Source organism: Bidens hawaiensis, unplaced genomic scaffold (assembly GCF_021521415.1).
Source record: "Bidens hawaiensis isolate Kalapana, Puna unplaced genomic scaffold, B.hawaiensis_p1.1 tig00022675_1, whole genome shotgun sequence".
Lineage (NCBI taxonomy): Eukaryota > Viridiplantae > Streptophyta > Magnoliopsida > Asterales > Asteraceae > Bidens > Bidens hawaiensis.
The window spans coordinates 1-10,026 of NW_027493538.1; the positions used below are offsets into that span (position 1 = coordinate 1).

The 10,026-nt window shown below is 33.9% G+C and overlaps 1 pseudogene; it reads right to left on the reverse strand.

Annotated features, from left to right (window-relative positions):
- Positions 1–2,213: 2,213 nt before the first annotated feature.
- On the reverse strand, positions 2,214–7,947 carry LOC143566021 (protein SUPPRESSOR OF GENE SILENCING 3-like; annotated as a pseudogene).
- Between the last annotated feature and the right edge of the window lie 2,079 nt (positions 7,948–10,026).

Below are 10,026 nucleotides of genomic sequence, written 5' to 3' on the forward strand. Positions count from 1 at the left end.
TTTACCGAAATTTTGCATACAGTACACATACCGTAATATACTAACCAAACATTTTTGGTATCGATACCGGTACCAAGTTTTTGGGAAAATCCGGATCAAGATTGTCAGGATCGGTACTGATCGGTATCGAGCTCATCCCTGGTTCCATCAATCGAATTTTAGAGGGATTTGTGTCTTCTTTTTTAGTTTGATGTTGTTTTTTTTTTCTTCCTAGTTGTGTAATTAAAAGTTTTGTGGTTGTGGTGTTTGGCTTCTTGCTAGTGTTCTTTTAGTTTATGAATGAAATCATGTTGTTAAGAAAAATGTGATTGTTGGTTGTTGGAAGCTTAAAGAAATGCTTTAGTTGCAATTATTTGGAAGTGAGGTACTTGGATTTAGATAAATGCGAAAAAAACAGTTGTAATCGTACTTTTTATTGTAGTTCTTTTATTTTTTACTGTGATTATTTGGAAACACGTAGTAATTGATTGTTGGATGCTTCAAGTGATGCTTTTATTGTGATTATTTGGAAGAAAAACTCTCGAATTTGGATTTAGAGTGTGTTATAGCTCGTCAAAGGGTTGTGTCAAAGGATCATGACAGCCAACCGAGGGGTGAGGGATAGGGTTATGGATCACCATGGCAGGTGAGGGCATTTGGAATGATTCATTTAATATTTTATATATTAATAGTTAATAATATAATCGATTATTTCACTTCACCTGATGATTATTTTGCTTATTCCACTCACAAATCACATAACACTCTCTAGTAAATGAGAAAAATTTCAACACTTTTGCTAGCTAAGTGGTTATGTGACGCGATTTGGCCCTTTCACATTGCATTTTCACCCCTCCATAACATAAAGCTTTAAATAATCAAAGACAAAACCGTTGTAACCAAACTTTTTTAACAGTATCAGAATTATAATTATCTGCTTAAGCTTTTTATATATCCTTCATTTGGCATGTGGCATTAGTAATTGCTAAAGTTAGATAGATAGGTATTTCGTACAACAGTGTTTAAGTGATAATGCTCTGATATATTACACGTCCTTCGTATTTAAGGTGTATTTGGGATTGCTTATGTAAATGAAAAGAGACCTTTTGTTAAAATGACTTCTTAACTTATAAATTTTTTAAAAGAAGTTTTTTAAAAAAAATGTTTTGATTAGCTTATGTGTTGGTGAAAACCAAAACGATTAAAAATGACTCTTTTTTTAAAATGAGTGTAATGAGTTTTGAGGGTTAGAGAGGTGTAATAGGTAAATCAAACTCATTTAAATTAATAAGTTACATATTCCTAACTTTTCAAAACCCCTTTAGTTTGTTTTCTCCATAAGTTAAAATCCATAAGTCCTTATGGTTTTGCCAAACACCTTATACACCTTATTAACTTTTCAAAAAGTTTATAAGTTATAAGCTGATGAACATAAGGAATCCCAAACACCCCCTTAGTATCTATTTGTGACTTTATGTTAAACAATGAAACAACGTGAGATGGTCTTTCTCTATATTCCTTTTTCGATTTCAAACTTTAAATATCAAAACTGTCATGGTATCAAGAATTTTGATCTTGATCACTAAAGAATAAAAACAATCTAATATCGTGTCAAGTGATCAAGGATCGTTACCTTTTTTATGTTTTCCTTTATTTTTAATGGCAAACTAACATACTCATAAATATATCCATTAGCTTATCTACCTATACATGAACATTGCAGAATTTAAACTATCAATTTCTAGGATAGAAGAGAGATACCATAACACCGGACCAAAGGCCTGGATGGAAACCTCTTTATGTGACGCATCTCCAACTACTCACCCAGTAACCCCACTCAAACCCTTCTTCTATCTCCCATCTCCTCTTATTTTTCTTAAAAAAATCGTTCGTATCCCATAGGACACAGATGAGCAATCTCCACTGGAGATGCTCTTATACAAAAGTAATACATTTCGTAACAGTATTTTTATAAAAGGAACTGTAACTTTAAAGCTTTACACAAAAGAATGGCAACTAATTTCAACAACTGATTTTAACATTATTTTACCTTCAAAGAGGAATGGTTCTTCACGGGGGCGGTTGATGGAGGATCGGTTGAGCATTCAAACGCTGATAGCCACCATTTATTTTTAGAGGAGGTTGCAGGCAGGGAGAAAGGAGGATGTTAGGTATTTTCTAGAGTTACAAGTGCTTATAAGAGGGTGAATCTCGGTTACATGTGCTTAAATTACATTTAAGAAGTTTCAAGAGAGACAAATCTGCATTAAACCCTATCTCTAACTCAGCCATCTTTTCATCATGTATTTTCACCAACAACTCCTTCTCTTCTTCAAATTTAATCATTTCATCATCCTCCAAAAGTTCTGCATAATTTTTTCAATTATTATTAATGATAACAAAAACAATAATAATTTAAAACAAATGAGTTATGCCACATACCTCTTCAAAAGATCCATAGCAGAAAAAGATTGTTCAGCCTGCCTCAAGTTATCAAAACGCCCTTCCTTTTAATTCTTGGCATGATACTGTTGTGTTCTCCGGTTCTCTTCATCAGTTTTTCTCAGTTTCTAAGATAATAATTCGCATGACTTTTCAAGTGCCTTAACAAGCATTTGTTCTTTCATAACTCGGTTCTTGTACCAATGCAATTATTGACTATCTTCACTCATGTGCTTTAGCTGATTTACAACTTTTTCTTGGTAAGAAACCATATCAAATTTCAGCTTTTTCCCCCTAATTTATTAAACACATAAAAGAAGTTAAATGCATTTTGAACGATTAAGAAAGGAAAACAAACTCAAAGAAGTAATAATCCCGACCTTGAGAGTGCTGATTAAAGACATCCATATCTTTTTTTAGCCATTTAACCATAAAGCCTGCGTTTACCCGAGGGACAAAAGAGAATATGGCGGCGCTCAAACAAATCTCTTTCTTTACCTTCATCTTCAAAATGCTTGCTTAGACATTCAGCCTCGGTGTACCCAACGACTAAGGATTCGCATATCAGCACGCGCACACCCTTGTGCCCACTTGGCCTGTGTTCTCCGGTTCTCTTCATCAGTTTTCCTCAGTTTCTAAGATAATAATTCGCATGACTTTTCAAGTGACTTAACAAGCATTTGTTCTTTCATAACTCGGTTCTTGTACCAATGCAATTATTGACTATCTTCACTCATGTGCTTTAGCTGATTTACAACTTTTTCTTGGTAAGAAACCATATCAAATTTCAGCTTTTTTCCCCTAATTTATTAAACACATAAAAAGAGTTAAATGCATTTTGAACGATTAAGAAAGGAAAACAAACTCAAAGAAGTAATAATCCCGACCTTGAGAGTGCTGATTAAAGACATCCATATCTTTTTTTAGCCATTTAACCATAAAGCCTGCGTTTACCCGAGGGACAAAAGAGAATATGGCGGCGCTCAAACAAATCTCTTTCTTTACCTTCATCTTCAAAATGCTTGCTTAGACATTCAGCCTCGGTGTACCCAACGACTAAGGATTACATATCAGCACGCGCACACCCTTGTGCCCACTTGGCCATAAGCATGGCAGGCCCTCAGTGCTTTATATGACCCAAAGTTGTCAAGAATTTCTTGGTTTTGCATCCCAAGCCACTGATTTCAATTTTCAATTAGTTAACTCATTTATAAAATATGAAATTAACCAAATAATAATGAGAGAAAATTCCAATTTGACTCCCTGAAATATATTGTCGGGAGATGGAATAGCCCCTGAAAACTAATTTGCGCATGTTGCGCACCCTGTATTTCTCCGGCGGGTTCTTCTGACTCCTACCGTTAGTTGACCGTCAGTTGACTGTTGATATTTTAGTAATAATACCAACATATTAAGGGTATTTTAGTAATCTTCTTCTAATAAATAATAATAATAATAATAATAATAATAATAATAAAGAAAATAATAATAACAGATGATGATCTTCATCATCATCAACTGATGTCCTTCATCATCATCATCAACAACTCAAAAAAAATCATTGAATATAAATCAAAATCAAACAATTTAACAATCCAAAACAACTTCTTACAAAGATTCATCATTTCATATCATCATCAAGAATTCAAGATTCATCACCATCACCATGACTGATTTCCAGAATAGGTCATACACTGATTATAATCCGATGTTTTCACCCCAAATTCCCAAACAATCGGTGGTCAATTCATCGCCAGAGAAAAAACCGTCGTCTAGGGTTCCGACGCGTGTGAGCTGCAGAAACGAGCGGCGGCGGTGGCGTTGGCGGGAAATGGGTATTGTTGGATTCGTGTCAGGTTGGGTTCGTGGCAAAATTTAGTTAGGATATATTGGTCGGAATCGATGTAATGAGTGAGGTAATTAGTTAGGGTTTCGAGGTTATTACGGAGGGAGAAGAATAAGAATGAGAGGATGGAAAGTGATCGAGGTTGTAGGTGGAGGAGAAGATGACGGTGGTGGTGTGGTGTAACAACTCGGACATTTCAAAACCAATATACCCGACCCATTTCGATGTTTTGGAAAATTTTATCGCGCTTATCAAGTTCTTTAATTTTTATAATATTATTGTTTAACTATTTATATGTATTATATTAAATAACTTTCCTACTTTGGCAAAAATCACCCAAATCTAAACTTTTGTCCAACTTTGTTTCCACCTTCAAACTCCAGGGACTAAAAGGCAAATATTTTCATATTAATATGTTATTATCCAATAACCCGTTCCTTAAACCCGTTTTTCATACCCAGATCCTGATCCATGATCCGTTAAGTTTTCTTGGCCCTTAATTCTCGTCTAATATATGAAATTAATTGTTGTGAGCTTAGTTATACTTAGTAATCGGCCTGCCAACACCCCTAATTTTGTTATAGAGATCAAAACAGATTCGTATTACTTATTTTATTAACCGACAATCAACTCGTTCTTAATATACATACTAACTAACATTATTATTCAATTAAACACCCGGACAGCATCTATACATCGTCTCGAGCCAAACCCCTATACTTAATTTGATCATAACACCCTGTAACCTTCTGTTCATCATTGTTCTCAGGCCGGCTGTTCGTCGAGGGAAAGATCAGCGACTAAGCATCGAAAAAGGTAATTAAATACATGAACATATTCGCCTTTCTCCGTATTGTCTTAACCCTAACATTAATTCGATCAATATCTAGCGAATAAGCGAATTGATTATGGATTTAGGATTCATATGATATCCTGGTTATTTTCTGCTTCTGTTTAAAACGACTTAGATCTAAGTTATGTTGCATATGGCTGGATAACCCAGCTGGTTAAGCGTTAGACTTACGGGGCGCAGGTCGCGGGTTCAACCCTCTGCTCCCCGAGTTTTTAGTTAATTTTTGTTAAAATACTTTTTAAATTATTTAATAATTATATTATTAATAATAATAACTAATTAAAACCATTTTAATGAAAACCGACTTTCCAATACTCGTTTAACCCATGTTTTCGTTCGTATATATACATATAATCATGTGTATTTATATATATGTATATGTATTGGTTTATTAAAGATTTTAATATATTAAAAAGGTGTTTATTTAGAGTTAAATCTAATATATGTATATCTAATTATAATCTTGTTAAATTATATAACTTAAGTATTTTGTAAAAGATCAATTTTATTATTTACAATACCAGTATAAAAGAACTATTTATTAATAATAAACATATATTAAACGTATTTTTGGATTGAGAAAACAAATTTCTTTATATAATTTATGAAACCTTTATAAGTATTTATTCAAGCATATTTAGGTGTTTATTATAAGTAAATCATATTTATTACGATAAAACTTTGATAATAAATTTATAATTAATCTAAGTAATAAAAAGCTTTTGTAAAGATTACACTCGATCATTAAACCCGAACTTCTCTATAGTTTTAGATTCTTTATTCAATCCGTATTTATTCCGTGATTATTTGTTACTTAGGATTCTCGTTGGAAATTTTCCGAAGCGCGTGATTTACGCGAATCATCATTCCTAATATTTCTCTTTTCACTTTGGTTCGTCTATCGAGGTGAGTACCACATTCCCCTATTTTACTTCTTTTCCACGTTTTGGGGACATATGCGTAAATATATTTCTTATTATATATTTATAATTAAAACTGCAACTTTGTCTTATGTGTTAACAACTTATAACTTACTTGTTTATGTGCTTATTTGCTTTGTATGCTTTCGCATTCGGAGAGGTCCAACATAATCTCTGTCTAGTATGATCATACGCCAGTCGTTATAGCCTTTGTGCTTCTCGACATCTCATTTATACTTGCTCAATTGGTTAATTTGGTATTCTCATATGACTTGTTGCAAATACTTATTTTTATACTATACTATATGTACACTTAAACTGGTGTGTTGCTCACTCAACATGTGTTGTTGACAAAATTCTATTTTATGCGCATATGCAGGTTGGTGAAGACTTAGTGAAGACTTTAGTTAGAAGAATATTTTAATCAAGAAGTATAAAATTTGTATTGTTGTATAAATGATGTACTTGTTTGTATTTTGATTTATTTGATAATTGAATTCAATTAATAGATATTGTCATTTAAATATTGCATGATAGTAACATTTGAAAAGTTGTGAGCAATCAGTCCGCCGGCATTTCCGCCATAGGTTGGGGTGTGACATGTGGTGGAGGGTTTGGGTGGCCGTACGGAGGTGGGGTAGTGGTGGTGGTGGTGGATGGTGGTCAGTCATGGTGATGATGATGAGGTTATGAATCTGGAGATGATGATGAACTTGAGAAGATGATGATGATGAAGATATGGTGATGATGATGAGGTTATGAATCTGAAGATGATAATAAAGATGAAGATATGAAGTGATGAAGTGGTAATATATATTTCATATTATACAACTATACCAAACATTAGATTAGTTCACATGGTAGGTTTTGTGTTTTGTTAAACTAAATGTCGGGGGTTCGAACCTCATCATCTACACGATTTTGAAAGATAAGTTTAAAAATTAATTATATGCTCAGGGGTAAAATGGTCATTTCAACCTTTTTTGGTTAGTCAACGCCGGTCAACATGACGGAAGGGCACAGAATGACCCGCCAAATATCACAGACGTCCAAAATACGCAAATTAGTTTTCAGAGGCTATTCCATCTCCCGACTATATATTTCAGGGAGTCAAATTGGAATTTTCTCTAATAATGAAGTAATAACCTAATAATATACCTTTCCGTTTTCATCTTGTTCAGTTTGTGTGTTCCTAATAATAACCATTGGTGGCCATACAATCTCTCTATCTTTAACATTTTTATTCAACCCCTTCCACTGACAATTCACTTCACTAGCTGGATTAACTATAACACCCTTACTTCTTAACTCTTCTTCCAAAACTACAGTCAGACCTCTGTGAAACTTGACTCTTCTCAATCCTTTTGTTTTAGCGTGAGTCAAAAGAGAGTGCATGCTCTTATATCAGTCAATAGCCCAAGACCGTTCTGACACACAACGCAATGTCACTGCCTCATCGGCTCATTGACCTGGTCAACAGTCAAGGTGTTCAAAGACTTGAAAAACTCTGCATATCACATGTACTTCTTTTGCTCCTCATGAATTTTAGGCATTTCATATGAATCATACTCATCACTTAGGAGCTCGTCATCAGACTTTTCATCTTCATTAGTTTCATCATGATATTCCACATGTTGTTCTGTAACATTTGGTAGGTTATTTGCACCGTTGATCCTTACAGGCGCGGGCCTCGAATTCCAGTTCCATTCGGTCTGAAGCGGTGGAGTGATTGCATTCTGGTTACTCTCATAGTATCTATGCACTTGCTGGCTGTTAGCACCACCACTGACACCGCCTTGGCCGCCTGTTTGACCGTTTGGAGCCCTTATCTGTCCATTCTCACGTTCATCGACTCTTTGACCATCAGAAACTTGGCACCATTGGAAAGATTGCTCTTGCAAATCCATTTAATACCATGTGAATGAGGAATTAAATTAGCATCTCCAACTACTCGCCCACTAACCCTACTCAAACCCTTCTTCTCTCCCCCCTATCCTCTCTTTTTTCTTAAAAAAAACTGTTCGTATCCCATTGGACACAAATGAGCAATCTCCCACTGAAGATGCTCTTATACAAAAGTAGTAAATTTCATAACAATATTTTTATAGAAGGAACGCTAACTTTAAAGCTTTACACAAAAGAATGCCAACTAATTTCAACAACTGATTTTAACATTATTTTACCTTCAAAAGAGGAATGGTTCTTCACGAGGGCGGTTGATGGAGGAGCAATCGGGCGTTCAAACGTAGATAGCCTCCATTTATTTTTAGAGGAGGTTGCATGCAGGGAGAGAGGATGATGATAGGTATTTTCTAGAGTTACAAGTGCTTATAAGAGGGTGAATCTCATATTTTCTAGAGTTACAAGTGTTTATAAGAGGGTGAATCTATTTGTGACTTTGTGTCAAATAATGAAACAACGAGATATGGCCGTTCTCTATATTCTTTTTTCGCTTTCTAACTCTAAATCTCTAAACTGTCATGGTATCAAGAATTTTGATATTGATCACTAAAAGAATAAAAACAATTTAATATTGTGTCAAATGATCAAGGATTGTTACCGTTTTTTATGAATTTCTTTTTTTTTTAACGGCAAACTAACCTACTCATAAATATATCCATTATGACCGTTATCTACCTATACATGCATATTGCAGAATTCAAACCATCAATTTCTAGGATAGAAGAGAGATACCATAACACCAGACCAAAGGCCTTGGATGAAAACCTCTTTTATGTGATTGATCTTGCATGTAGATAAATATTTTCTTGATTTCTTTAATTAGATTTTAAATTTTTCTTCAATATTTACATATCGACTCAATTAATTCTATCCTCGTAATTCTTTCACTAATTGTTTTGCGCACAAATTCAACAAAATATTTGTCTAAATCTTTTATCCTTGATGTTATGAATACCGAGTCTTCAAATACTATGGTTTTGGATGTGTACAAAATGCAACTTTGGATCGTATGATTTATCATCATCAATTGATATGGAATCAATAGCTAAATTGTGGATAGTAAAAGAAGCTTAATATCTTCATCTTCATAATGAGTTGGTAACAAAAACTTGTATTTTTGGACTCATTTTCAACTAATCAAACAAGGTTCCAATTCAATTACATATTGTGTTCCAAGTAATAGAAACGCATACCCGCTTAGGTACATTGGCAATCCAGTTCCAAAACCAAGCATGATATTGCAAGTTTACAAGGCTTGACCAAATATACACTACATTCATTAGAAAAAAAAATCAAAAACTTTGAAAATCAAAAACGAACCAATTTTCTTATTTGTGTTTGTTTCTTAAAAAAATAAAATAAAATAAACATCTTCGTGTTCTCTTATGTTTGTGCGCTTATATTCTAAACAAAATGCTTAGAAAGCTCTAAAAGAATTGTCAGTAATCATATAAATAGACAAAAGTAATTAGATTACTAAATTAACTGAAATGTATATATGTTTATTTTATAGTTAACAATTGAACTAATAACATTAGAGGTGTACAAATCGGGTTTTTCTAATACCCGATTATAGGTATGGAATCGGGCTCGAGAATGACCGGGTATTGTCTCTAAAAACCATATCATATGCACCAAGTTCGGTTCGAGTATAGAATAGGGTATTCTAAAACTGGGTATTTGAATATCATACTTCTGGGTATTAAAAAAACCCTATATCCGGGTTTTTCTGGGTATAGATTGAGTTTTATAAGGGGGTGTACTTTTTGGGGGCATTTTTGTGGTATTTTTAAGGTAATTTTGGGTATAGATCGGGTATTTTAAATACCTTGTATTAGAAAACCCGGCTCCGGATATGGAACCTGTTCTAGTTTTCGGGTATTACAGGGTACAAATTGGTATTGAAATGCATACGATATTCGTACCCTACGGGTAGAGTCGGATACAATTTGGGTAGAAAAAACCTAAGTATAAATAAACGGTTCTTGTTTTTTTCTGTTCCGGTTCCGGGTTCAATTTTTTTT